A 12,231-nucleotide genomic window follows, 5' to 3' on the forward strand; every position below is an offset into this window, starting at 1 on the left:
AAAATAAATGCCTCCTTCAAACAGACGCTAACAAGGAGAAATGTTTGATTTCTTGAAACATTCCTCATGTTCATGTGTCCTGCACAGTTTAGGACATACGCAATGTGTGGAATGTTTCAGAATATGCCTAGGCATAGTATTTTGCATCAGAAGGGTATGCTTCTAGTACAAACCCAATGCAAGACACCATGAACACACCTTTGGACCATTATGCAAAGGTTTTGTTTGGTAGTATGGAGTTTTTATAGTTCGCCAGCAGCAGATCATTTTCAGATCTCTCCTGCCTGACTCTGTACAGTGGCTTCGGAGCCATTCCTCTATCGTTGATTGCCTTTATTCTCTCTCTCATTTGGTTGCTTCCTATTTGATGGCTGGCTTTCCACTTCTTGTGTTTGTTCACTCTACTGGGCCAAAACCCCTTCACAGTTCTTCTGATTGACTAATTTGTAGCCTTCCAAAGCTCACTTTTATAGGGGTGGACATAATGCTCTGTTCCACCCTGTAATTGATGGAATTTTAGCCAGTCCGTCTTAATCTTTAATGTAGAATTCTCGACCAATTCTGCGGTGCGCGATTGTTCTCCTGTAATTCTCCAAAATATGCGAGCTGGTGAGCACAAGCAAGATTTGACATCCCCTAGTGCGATTTTCCAACGCCAGCGGTCACCCGCGTTTGCAAGGCGTCTCAGTCAGAGGGCTGCAGATAGAGTAGATTTGGTGCTGCTGGAGTAGATTTTTGAAAATCAACTCAAAAGGCCACATGCTCTTGTGCAACTCATTGTGGTGTTCGTGCTGATTTTCAGTGCTGCTCGCATGACCACCACTAAAGTTCAGCATGATTTGTGTATCTTCTGCTCATTGGGTGAAGTAAATGGTATCATGCAGAGTTTTTCTGTAACTTGGTGGAACACCTCTACATTTTTAGGGAGTTTCTGTTTTTTCTTTTTGGTTATTCATTCCAAAAGACTGCATTTGTTTCCCAGCTCTGTCCCTGTTTGTTTTCCTCTTTATCGCCACTTTTCGTCTGTCTCTCTCTCTCATGTACTCTTCTCTCCTGCCCCCATGCTCCATTATGTTCCTGCACTGGTAGCATTCTCCCTACCCTCTCATGTTGCTCTCTCACTTTTGTTCTTCTCTTCTCATCAACCCATGATTCTCTTTCTCTCTCATGTGCTGCTTTTCTACTCCTCCGGCCGCCATTTTTGTTTTATTGTCCCAATAAATAGTTGATTGCATGAAGAATTGTCAATGAATTGAGAGCTTTGTTTTTTGAATGATTGGCATAATTTATTTTGAGAATGTGCTACCTACAAATCCTCCAACAGCCTTTTTAGGTCTCAGCTGTAGATGGCGCACATGTGCTGTCTCGAACTCAGACATCCTGTATCTATTTTAGGGTTTACTTCTGCCCATAGGCTACTCATTTGCTGGCACCATTGTTGCTCCTTTTTTCCTTCTACCCATTTGGCAAGGACATGCTCACGCCATGCCTTTTCTAGTCTTTAGCCCTCCCCGAGAGCACCTGCCAAGTACTATAAAGTTAAGCAGCAGCAATTTTTTTAGCCATTGTTTCGGGACCACTTTTTAGATCGAACGTGCAAACACTCTGATGTCTTGTAATCTCTGTGGGCTTTTAACCACACCCACCGCACACCCATCACTATCACTCGGTCATGGGGTTGTCTTTCAAAAATCCTTTGTTATCATTGGTAAATGATTTACGATCGTCTCTCCTTGGGGTGGTTTTGTTACCACCGTGGTTATCGACCCTGTTACATGGATAATTGCAGGTTTGCTGATATGTTTGACTGCAAGTGAACTTCTTTTCCTTTTGTGTCTCTCATTCGTGCTCATGCTCATGCCAACTGTGGCACTTTGAACTGGCTCGCTTATGTCAACTGTTTTACTTTTTACTTTCAATTTATGTGGCAAGAAAAGCCCATTTAGGAATTTACACCGCCAATAGCCCAACTCGTTCCTCTTTGCCAATACTTGTTTTATTACTGCAGCTGATGCAGCTTTATAGGCTTAAAGTACAAAACACAGTGGCTCATTCATTGTCTAGGAAAGAATAGCAAAGAACCAGCGAGCATGCTTTGACGTAGGCATATAAAAATCCTCTTCTTGGGTGCAACCAGTCCTCACAAAAGCCTGTGTGAGGCACCTTTCAAAATGAGCAGAGTTAAAGGAGCCGACATTACGACTTGAGCAGGGAAACTATTGTGGTGCAGCCTTTCCTGTTACATGACCTACGACTAAATTTACATACGCATAATTCCATGTTACTTCTGAGTCCCCCTGTTATTTCTTTTTGTGGCAACAAGTGTTTTATCAATGTACCGGATTACAAAAACTATTATAAATTGGTTGTATTTTAAAGATTTTTCTAAGATCAACTTAAACTAATCCACCCTGACAGTCTGTGGAACGGTGTTTCCTGGCACCATAGGGGGCAGCTGCTAGAAATGGAGTCTCTAGTTGGCAGAGGTATACACCCTTGTCCAAGTAGGGACCACAATCCTAGTCAGTGTAAGTCACACACAATTCAAATTATCCTGTGCCCACCCTCTGGTAGCTTGGCACTGAGCAGTCAGGCTTAACTTTGAAGGCAATGTGTAAAGTATTTGTGCAATAATCATACAGTAACACAGTGAAAACACCACAAAAATACGACACACAGGTTTAGAAAAATATATGATGGTTAAATTAAAGTCAAAACAATAAAGATTCAATAAGCACATGTTGAGATATCACTTTAGCAAGATTATAAAGAGTCTTAAATCTTAGAAAGCAACAGTTGTCTCTTGTTTGCACAAAGTACCTGGTTTGTGTCAAAAATAACATGCACGGAGACCCCAGGGGCCAAGATGCGTGGAAAAATAGGGTGTGCATCGGATTTTCTGGTGTGGCACAGACGATGCGTCTTTTTTTTCACGCTGCAAGGGGCTTTGCGTCGATTTCTGCCGTGCAGTCTTGGTCCCTCACTGTGATGTAGGATTTTTTTTGATGCCCAGGGACAATGCAGGGAAAATCCTGGGCATGTAGGAAGAAGTCACAGGTGTTGCATCGATCCAGTAGGCTAGGCATCTAATTTTCTGTTGCTGCATCGATTCTTCACTTGGGAAGTCGAGCTGCGTCGTTCCGGTTCAGCTGTGCATCAAATTTACGGCCGCAAGGCAGGCGCTGTGTCAATTCTTCACTGGAGAAGTCGGGCTGCATCAATCTGGCTCGGTTGTGCGGCGATCTCTTCGTCACAAAATGACTGTGCATCGTTTCCGGCTGGCTGTGCGCACAAGGAATTTCCTGAAGAGATGAAGTCTTTTTGGCCCTGAGACTTCAGAAAAGAGGAAGCAAGCTCAATCCAAGCTCTTGGAGAGCACTTCTCAGCAAAGTCAGAGAGCAGCAGGGCAGCAGGGCAACAGCAGGGCAACAGTCCTTCTCAGCAAAGCAGCCCAGATGAGTACTTTGGGCAGCCAGGCAGTTCCTTTTGACAGGTTGCAGGTTCAGGTCCAGAAGTGTCTGTGTTGGTGGGGTCAGGGACCCAGTTTATATACCCCAAAATGCCTTTGAAGTGGGGGAGACTTCAAAGAGCGTTTTGAAGTGCACAAGGTCCCCTTTCAGTACAGGTCTGTCTGCCCGGGCCCCAGTAGGGGGTTTAGACGTCCATTGTGTGAGGGCAGGCCACTAACCTTTGAAATGTAAGTGTCCGGCCCTCCACCCTCCCAGCCCATGAAGACCCATTCAGTATGCAGATGAGTGCAGGTGTGACTGAGTATCCTGTGTTTGTGGTTGTCTGGGTGAAATGCACAAGGAAGCTGTCAACCAACCCAGCCCAGATGTGGATTGAAGACAGGCTGTAAGGCACAGATGGATTTTAAGTGCAGAGAAATGCTCAAAAGTGGCATTTCTAAAATAGTAATATAAAATCCAACCTCACCAATAAGCAGGATTTTCTGTTACCATTCTGGCCATACTAAATATGACCTGGTTACCCCTTTCTGATCAGACTCTACCACTCAAACAGTATATGAGGGTAGCCCTAATGCTATCTTATGAAAGGAGCAGGCCTCACAGTAGCGGAAAACGAATTTAGGAGTTTTCCACTACCAGGACATATAAAACACACATGCACATGTTCTGCCTTTTACCTACATAGCACCCTGCCCTATGGGTTACCTAGGGCCTACCTTAGGGGTGACTTATATGTAGAAAAAGGGAAGTTTAAGGCCACGTCGAAGTGGCAGTGAAACTGCAGACACAGGCCTTGCATTGGCAGGCCTGAGACATCGTTAAGGGGCTACTTATGTGGGTGGCACAACCAGTGCTGCAAGCCCACTAGTAGCATTCAATTTACAGGCCCTTGGCACATGTAGTGCACTTTACTAGTGACTTACAAGTAAACCAAATATGCCAATTGGGAATGAACCAATAGTACCATATTTTAAGGGAAAGAACATATGCACTTTAGCACTGGTTAGCAGTGGTAAAGTGCGCAGAGTCCTAAAACCAGCAAAAACAGTGTCAGAAAAGTGGAGGGAGGCAAGCAAAAAGTTGGGGGATGTCAGGCTGTCAGGTCTAACAGTGGCCATGAAACGTCTACTCTGGTTTCTGTTCAAACTGAATAAATCTTTTGCCTTTTACTAAAGATTTCAATGGAAAGGAACATTTAAGAGTTTCACTCAATTTGTGAAAGCCCTGCCAAGTGCAGGGCTACCCCAAATAGTAAATGAAAGTATAACTATACAGTACACAGATTGATTATTTGCTAGTTTTTCAAGTGCACCATTAACCTATAGCCCTGTTACATAACATATAAGGACACATGGCTGCACAAAAAACTCCACATCATCTGAAAGGATTCATATATATATATATATATATAGATATATATATATATATACACACACACACACACACATATATATATATATATGTACATATATTTATATCATGCCACGGTCTAATGTCTGACTTTGGAACTAGTGAGTAAAGGTCGAATCCAGGACAATTAAACTCCTGTGATCCTGGGAAAATCACCTAATCAACCCTTGCCTAAAAAACACAAGCAGTAGCACAGCCAGAAGGTCATACTTATGCAAGATCTATTGGCTTTGTCTATGCTATTTCTTAGCCATGAAGAGCAGCATGGCTGAAAGTGAAAACAAAAGTGCTATGGCGCGGTCAACACTTGCTCCATCATAGTGCTTTTTTATTTTATTAATTTTGAACCACAGCAACTGTGCAGTTGTACAACATGGAAAAAAAGATTGACAAAGCCAACAGGTCGCGCATAGGTGAGACCTATCGGCTTTACCAATGTTTTGGGAAAAAAGCGACGTGATGAGGCTAGCGATGGAAGTGTCTAAATTATTCATTAGGTCGAGTGCGCAAACGCTTTGATCGGTTGTAATCTATCTGTGGGCTTTTAACCATGCTCGACGCACGCCCATCACTATCACTCATTCATGGGATTGCCTTTCAAAAATCCTTTGTTATCATTAGTAAATACTTTACGTTTGTCCCTCCTTGGGGCGGTTTTGTTACCGCCTTGGCCGCCGACCCTGTTACATGGAAAATTGCACGTTTGCCGATACATTTGACTGTGAGCAAACTTCTTTTTCCTTTTGTGTTTTTCCTTCGCACTCAAGCTCATGGCAACTGTGGCACTTTGAATTGGCTCACTTATGTCAGCTGTTTTACTTTTCATTTTCAATTTATGTAGCAAGAAAAGTCCAGTTCGGAATTTACAACACTAATAGCTCTAACTCAAGCAAACATGACACCCATTGCATTGCAAATGCTTGTTTAAATGGTGACTGGTCCACCACATATTAGTAGTGCTGCAGCTCGCTCTGCTGGCTTTTTTTTGTTTCATTTTTTAAAAATATTTTATGAAGCTCAAACTCAACCTGAAGATGTTGCAATGCTTTACATGACCACCAGTTACTTTATACTATGACACATTCATATTTTTTGTAGACACAGGGAGATTAAGTGATTTGCCCACAATCACAGAATGTTGAGCGAACACTGACATCAAGATTCAGACCTGCTTCCCCAGATCCTAACTCGACAGCTCAGACTGTCACCCCACATCCTCTCCAGGATCAAAACTGCTGCAGTTCACAAACTTGGACCACTTTTTTAGGGGACCGTTTTTAGGTTTCACCTGCACGTGTGATTGTGTGCATGCTTGCAAAATCTTTTGTTAGTAAAAAAAACTAAAAGGGGCTTGGATCCAGTCCCTTACTTACCTGAAGTTACCATTGGCTTATTCTATCGTTGTTCTGATTTACCTGCTTCGGATTGGCCAGCACATTGTCTTCACATCACTTCCTGTCGTCGTCTTCGTCTTTTTTAATGATCTTGCCATTGAGTTGCCTGTGGATCAAGTACTCGTTCTGGTCCCTTCCTATTGGACACTGGCGAGCGTCCTTCCGCTGGCTGCCACACTGAAGGTACTTATTTTTTCTTCTTGCACGCCATCTTCTTTCTTCACTGACATCTTCTTCCTTCAGTGCCGTCTTCCCTGTCTTCTTTCTTCGTTGCTGTCTTCTTTTTTCTGCCAGTATGCCACCTTCTTACTTCACTGACGTCTTCTTTCTTTGATGCCTTCCTCTCTGTCTTCTTTCTTTGTTGCCGGCGGTCTTCTTTTTTCTTTCTGCATACCGTCATCTGTCTTCACTGTCTTCTTTACCACATGCCGTCTTCTGTCTTCTGACGTCTGCACTCTTCTCACATCTTCTGTCTTCTCACGCTTTCTGTCTTCTTCCATCTTCTGTATTCTACTGTCTTCTCTCTTTTTCTGTCTTCTGTCTTCTCAAGTCTTTTGTCTTCTCATGCCTTCCGTCTTTTTCTGTCTTCTGTCTTCTTCCACCTTCTGTCTTATTCCATCTTCTGTCTTCTCACGCCTTCTATCTTCTTCTGCCTTCTGTCTTCTTCCATATTCTGTCTTCTGCCGTCCTCTGTCTTCTCCCATCTTCTGTCCTCTGCTGTCTTCTGTCTTCTTCTGTCTTCTATCTTCTGCCTTTTTCTGTCTTCTTCGGTCTTCTTTCTTCTAACTTGCATGCCAATATATTTTGCCTGTGTCTTTTTTTCCTATGTAACTGGCTTACAAATATTAGAAAAATGTTATAATAATGTTTGTTTTTAATGTAATAAAACAAACATTACTATGACTTTTCTTTAATATGTGTAAGCCAGTTAAATAGAAAAAAAAACAAAGATGAAACCTATTGGCTTTGCCAATGCTTGTTATTATTCTGGTGTTCGGGCTATTTTCTGTTCCAGTCTAACCCTGTGCCAAACCCTAGCCAGGTTCAAGACCTCTAAGGAAGCTACAACAGAGCTGCTAGAACTCAGAGGCAATCGCTGGAAATTAAATGGAACAAACGCTGCAAAAAAAAGGCTTGGGATTAATAAAACGAGCAGAGTGGATCACGAAGTGAGACTCACAATCAGACAGATGAGTGTGAGGGCTCACTTCATTTGTGGCAGGTGCACAACTCCGGTCTAGGCCCAGGAGTTTCAGCTCTCCGCATTGCAAGAGGAGCTGAGGCAGCCATGTTCCCAACTTGGCCCCTAAGGCGTCACAGGCTGCCAGTCCATGTCCCAAAGTAGGAGCTGTGTTCGAGAGTAGCCAAAACTGCATGGACCAGTGCAGGACCGGCTTTAGTGCTGATGACGCCCTGTGCAATAGTCTTTTTTGGCACCCCCCTACCCCATGACCACCTCCCCGGAGTCCCTAACTACCACCCGACAAATGTGCCTCTCATATCTCCATAGCCTCCCTTTCACATACATTCATTTGTTTTAAAGCGCTTGTAAAGCCTGGCTTTACTAATCCACTCAGCTATCCACATAAAATATAGTTCTGTTCTTTTCATCAAGCATATTAATCCTCTACACTACTTTATGGTGAGTCAAAGCTGCCACTAGACAAAACTTCCATCTCTCTCCCTAGCAGGACATTAAAAACAAGAGGTATCTTTACATTTTAATTGCTTCCTGAAAGCTGGTTGCACAAGGAACTTTTCAACAGGTGCTTTTAATTGCAAGCTTCTAAGTTATTACTAAACACAGCGCCCCTCTGAGGTCTACGCCCCCCAATCCAGGTCAGCACACGGTGCGGCCGCACCGCTCACACCACCCTAAAGCCAGCCCTGGTCTAGTGTCTGTTCAAAATATAAAAGTGATCCACGTGCAGAGGAAATTACTTACTTGATTATATGCCTCTCATCCACTGCTGCCCTTGCTCTAAAATTTGCTTCCAATCAGAGTGCACGTGATAGCAGTGCTCGCAATTTCATGAGAGAATGTCTGCTTGTGAACTTGAATCATTCCCAGAGAGAGCCTGAAGTCTAATTCTATACCAGGGTCACTGTGAACTGCCACTTGACAGCTACAGACAACAGACAACACAAAAAAATTAACAAAATCACAAACGTGCATTTTCAAAGGTGTCCGATAATCCCAGACATATTTGTCCTGTTTGGGGCTCATTCTTGCTGAGTACGTAGCATGTAGGTATGTACTCAACAAGATTACACCAGAACCCTCATTCATATGGTAACTGTTCGCTGTATTATAAAAAAACACAAATTTAAACATAAACAAGGGTTTCTACAAAATCCAATAACGCTGAAAACCATTGCAGCCAATTAATAAAGGAACAAAAAGGCTTCCTGTGGCACGCTGGATAGAATTTAAGTCCCTGTGCTATATTCACAGGGCTTTGCACAGGAGAGGCCCCCCTCTTGTTCAGAACATTGGCCTCTTTTTACACACCTACTAGACAACTTAGGTCCTCTACGGCATTTCTAGCCGTGGTTCCCAGAGTAAAGAAGTCTAGATGGGGTGGAAGCTCTCTGGCTTACCAAGGGGCCAGGTTATGGAACTCATTGCCACCTAGCCTTCGCCTGATCAGCCATGAACTATCCTTCCTGAAGGCTCTTAAAACCTGGCTGTTTAAAGCATAATTTCCTGTCGACTCCAATTGTCCTGCTATCAGTGCTGGGAGGCCTTCGGGTAGCCATGCGCTTTATAAATCTGCATAACATAACATAAAGGAACATAAAATGTGTGCACAGACCACAAGTTTAGCAGCACCTGGGTCCCTTTGTAAACAGCAGTGCCTATCAATCAATCAATCAAAGTTCTTGTAGAGTGCGCTAATTACTCGTGAGGGTCTCAAGGCATCGAGGGGTAGTAGGAGTTCAGATGAAGAGCCAAGTCTTGAGGTCCTTCTTGAATTGAGGTAGTGAGGGTGATTGTCTGAGGTGTAGCGGGAGAGCATTCTAGGTCTTTGCAGTGGGTTAAGAAAAGGATCTTCCTCCAGCTGAGTTCTTGAGTATCCTTGGGTTTGTGGCGAGAGCCAGTTGGGTGGAGAGGAGGTGTCAGGAGGGCATGTGGAAGATCAGGCAGTGGTTGAGGGATGCAGATCCAATGTTGTGAAGGGCCTTGTTTGCGTGCATGAGAGCTTGAAGGTGATTCTTTTGCTGCTCGAGAGTCACTGAAGGTCTCTCAGGGACCGAAGATGTGGCTGCAGCGGGGGATGTCCAGGATGAGTCTGGCAGAGGCATCCAAGATTAGGACCTCAGTTTTGTCGGAACTAAGTTTCAGACAGCTGTCCTTCATCCAGGCGGCGACTGACTTCATTCCACTGTGCCTTCATTCCACTGTGCTTCCAAGTTGCTTTTTGCAGTTGTAGGCTTGTCGATGATGGAGAGGCTCAGCTGGGAGTCGTCGGCATAGGAGACGATTTTGAGTCCTTAGTTTCTGATGATGTTAGTGAGCGGGCCATGTAGATATTGAAGATGGTGGGGCTCAGAGAGGAGCCATGATGAACTCTGCAGCTGATCTCTGTCGGGTTTAAGGAGAACAGAGGAAGCCTGACTCTCTGGGTTCGGCCATTAAGGAAGGAGTGGATCAATTCTAGGGCTTTGCTGTGGATGCCAGCGTTGTGGAGCCTAGTGCAGAGGGTGAGGTGGGAGACAGTTTTGAAGGTGGCGGAGAGGTCCAGGAAGATGAGGCTGCGATTGCGCCACGGTCGAGGTGAGCGTGGATGTTGTGCGTTGCTGTGAGGACTGCAGTCTTGGTGCTGTGGCTGCTCTGAAGCCTGATTGGGAAGGGTCCAAGATGTGGTTGGTTTTGATGAATTTGGTGAGCTGGATGTTGAAGGCCTTCTCGATGACTTTGGCTGGGAAGGGGAGCAGAGAGATGGGTTTTTAGTTCTTGAGGTCCCTCAGGTCAGCAGAGGGTTTCTTCAGCAGTGCCTATAGGCATCTAACCCAACTATTTCTCGCAGGTAAGAAGGTGTGGCTCACAAGTGGGTCGCAGCAGAAGGCCACTACTGCCACATAGGCATGTACATTTCCCAGGCACGATTTACACCGCCATAACTTGCTCCTTCTCCTTCAGGAGTATAACTTCCCATCCTAAATAGCATAGAAAAAGCAGTTTGTTGACCCATAAAGTCAACTCTTCTGAGTACTATGGAATGCGATAATTTGCGTCTAAAACCAGAGCCAATGGAGAAAAGTTAATAGCTCAAAAGGATGAAAAATATTAAACTTGCTGCACAGTGAGTGAAATGTCGCCCGTGAGCCTTTGGAAATGTTAACTTGCAAATTTTCAGCTGCTATTTACAACTTCTAGAGTATGAAGAGATGACAGTAATGCAAAAATATTCGGATCAAGGTAAGGGCTTATGCTTACAGTAAAATATAAAAACTGAAAGTAAATTTAAACGGCGCGGGAAAAAAAACTTTTTTAATTAATCCAAAAAAGTGTTTTGTTTCACTATTGGCACTTGGTGTTTACTTAGAAAACACAGCTCTCAAAATTGTAATTCGGGCTTTAAAAATTGCCTTGGTTCACTTGCAATGGCGAGACCACTTTTACCAGATAATAACTTTTTGTGGACTATTAGTCCTTTGTGGAGAAGGCCAGTCCCCTGAACACGCAGCCGCCCTATTCTGAAACAAGCATTGGAAAAGCCAATAGATCTTGTCAATATCAGAGCTATGGGCGTTGGCAATGTTAAAGCATTTGTGTATATCTATAAAAACAGCCCCAGAGCCGTACACAAATGCATTTACAGTGCCAACGCTTATAGTTCTAGGATTGCCAAGACCTATTGGCTTTGCCAATGCTTATTCAGTTTCCAGCTCTCTCGCGTATTAAACACCCGCCTGAACAGCCTCCATGGCGAATTGCTCAAAACTAGTAGGCACTGCGTGTGCTGCTGCATCCCTGAAAAAAGTCTCTATTGACTTTAAAAAAAAAGTCATCCGCTCACCTTTTCTCTCACTTCCAGGTCTGGGGCAGATTGAAACCTGAATGGAAGATGCCCCCGCCTGCTCTGTGCATCTCAAGGTGCAAGGGTGCGCAACTTGCCTATAAATTGTGCTGGCTTCGGGCCAGCTCCCTCAGGTCTCTTTGTGAGTGAGCTTGCATTTACAAGCGCAGGGAGGCATTGTTAAACCCTGGGTTGGCTCGCGCTGCTACAAGCCTGTTGAGAGCGCGCGCTGAAACTCCCCAGTACTGTCCATGTTACTGCCTGCCTCGGGCGCCTGCTTATGTGAGCTGCAGAGTGTGGCGAAATCCCCACATACAGCTTATCTGAGGGACTTCACAGAGGCAGCTTTTTGCTGTAGTGCTAAGAGGTGGGGGTCGCGTGCCAACAAACTAACAGAGCCCAGACAAAGGTGCGCAAGTCGAGCCTTGAAAATATTTGGCATGTAAACCGTACAGCAAACATCAAAATAGGATTAAGACCTTTCAAAATTAAAAGAAAGTGTGTTTCTTTAACACGTGGAAGCATTTTGCATTGGGGCATTATGCAACAGAGTATATCTCTGCCTTGAAAGGGACATATTAATGGTGATAGTTTTTAAGCATACACTTTGAAACGTTCCCTCCCCACTCCGCATCAATGAACTAAGGGGCAGATCACTGTATGTGGCCTCTTGTTATAGCTGGAGCAACATTATACTGTAGTAAATCAAACACTGGAGGTTTTTGTACAACGCACATCCAGAAATCATGTATTTTAATGTTCTTTCAAATGTGAAAAAGAAGAAAAGGAGGCTAGGTGAAATAAAATATTTGATTAGGATCACACAATTTGGTTAAGCGTGGAAGCCGAGATTGATCCCAGGTTGGTGGTTTCCATTTGTGAAATTCATCCGCTAATCATCTATTTATTTGTCTCTCCTTTTTACATCAAAGG

The 12,231-nt window shown here is 44.0% G+C and overlaps 1 protein-coding gene and 1 non-coding gene across 2 annotated transcripts in view; both read left to right on the forward strand.

The window, feature by feature from the left end:
* COL20A1 (collagen type XX alpha 1 chain) overlaps positions 1 to 12,231 on the forward strand; it is a 371,828-nt gene that overhangs the window by 51,349 nt on the left and 308,248 nt on the right. The window lies entirely within an intron of this gene.
* LOC138247484 (U5 spliceosomal RNA) lies at positions 4,596 to 4,711 on the forward strand. The gene has a single exon (XR_011194523.1). It is a non-coding gene; the product is annotated as a U5 spliceosomal RNA (small nuclear RNA).

The sequence above is a fragment of the Pleurodeles waltl genome, chromosome 7 (genome assembly GCF_031143425.1).
Source record: "Pleurodeles waltl isolate 20211129_DDA chromosome 7, aPleWal1.hap1.20221129, whole genome shotgun sequence".
Taxonomy (NCBI): Eukaryota; Metazoa; Chordata; class Amphibia; order Caudata; family Salamandridae; genus Pleurodeles; species Pleurodeles waltl.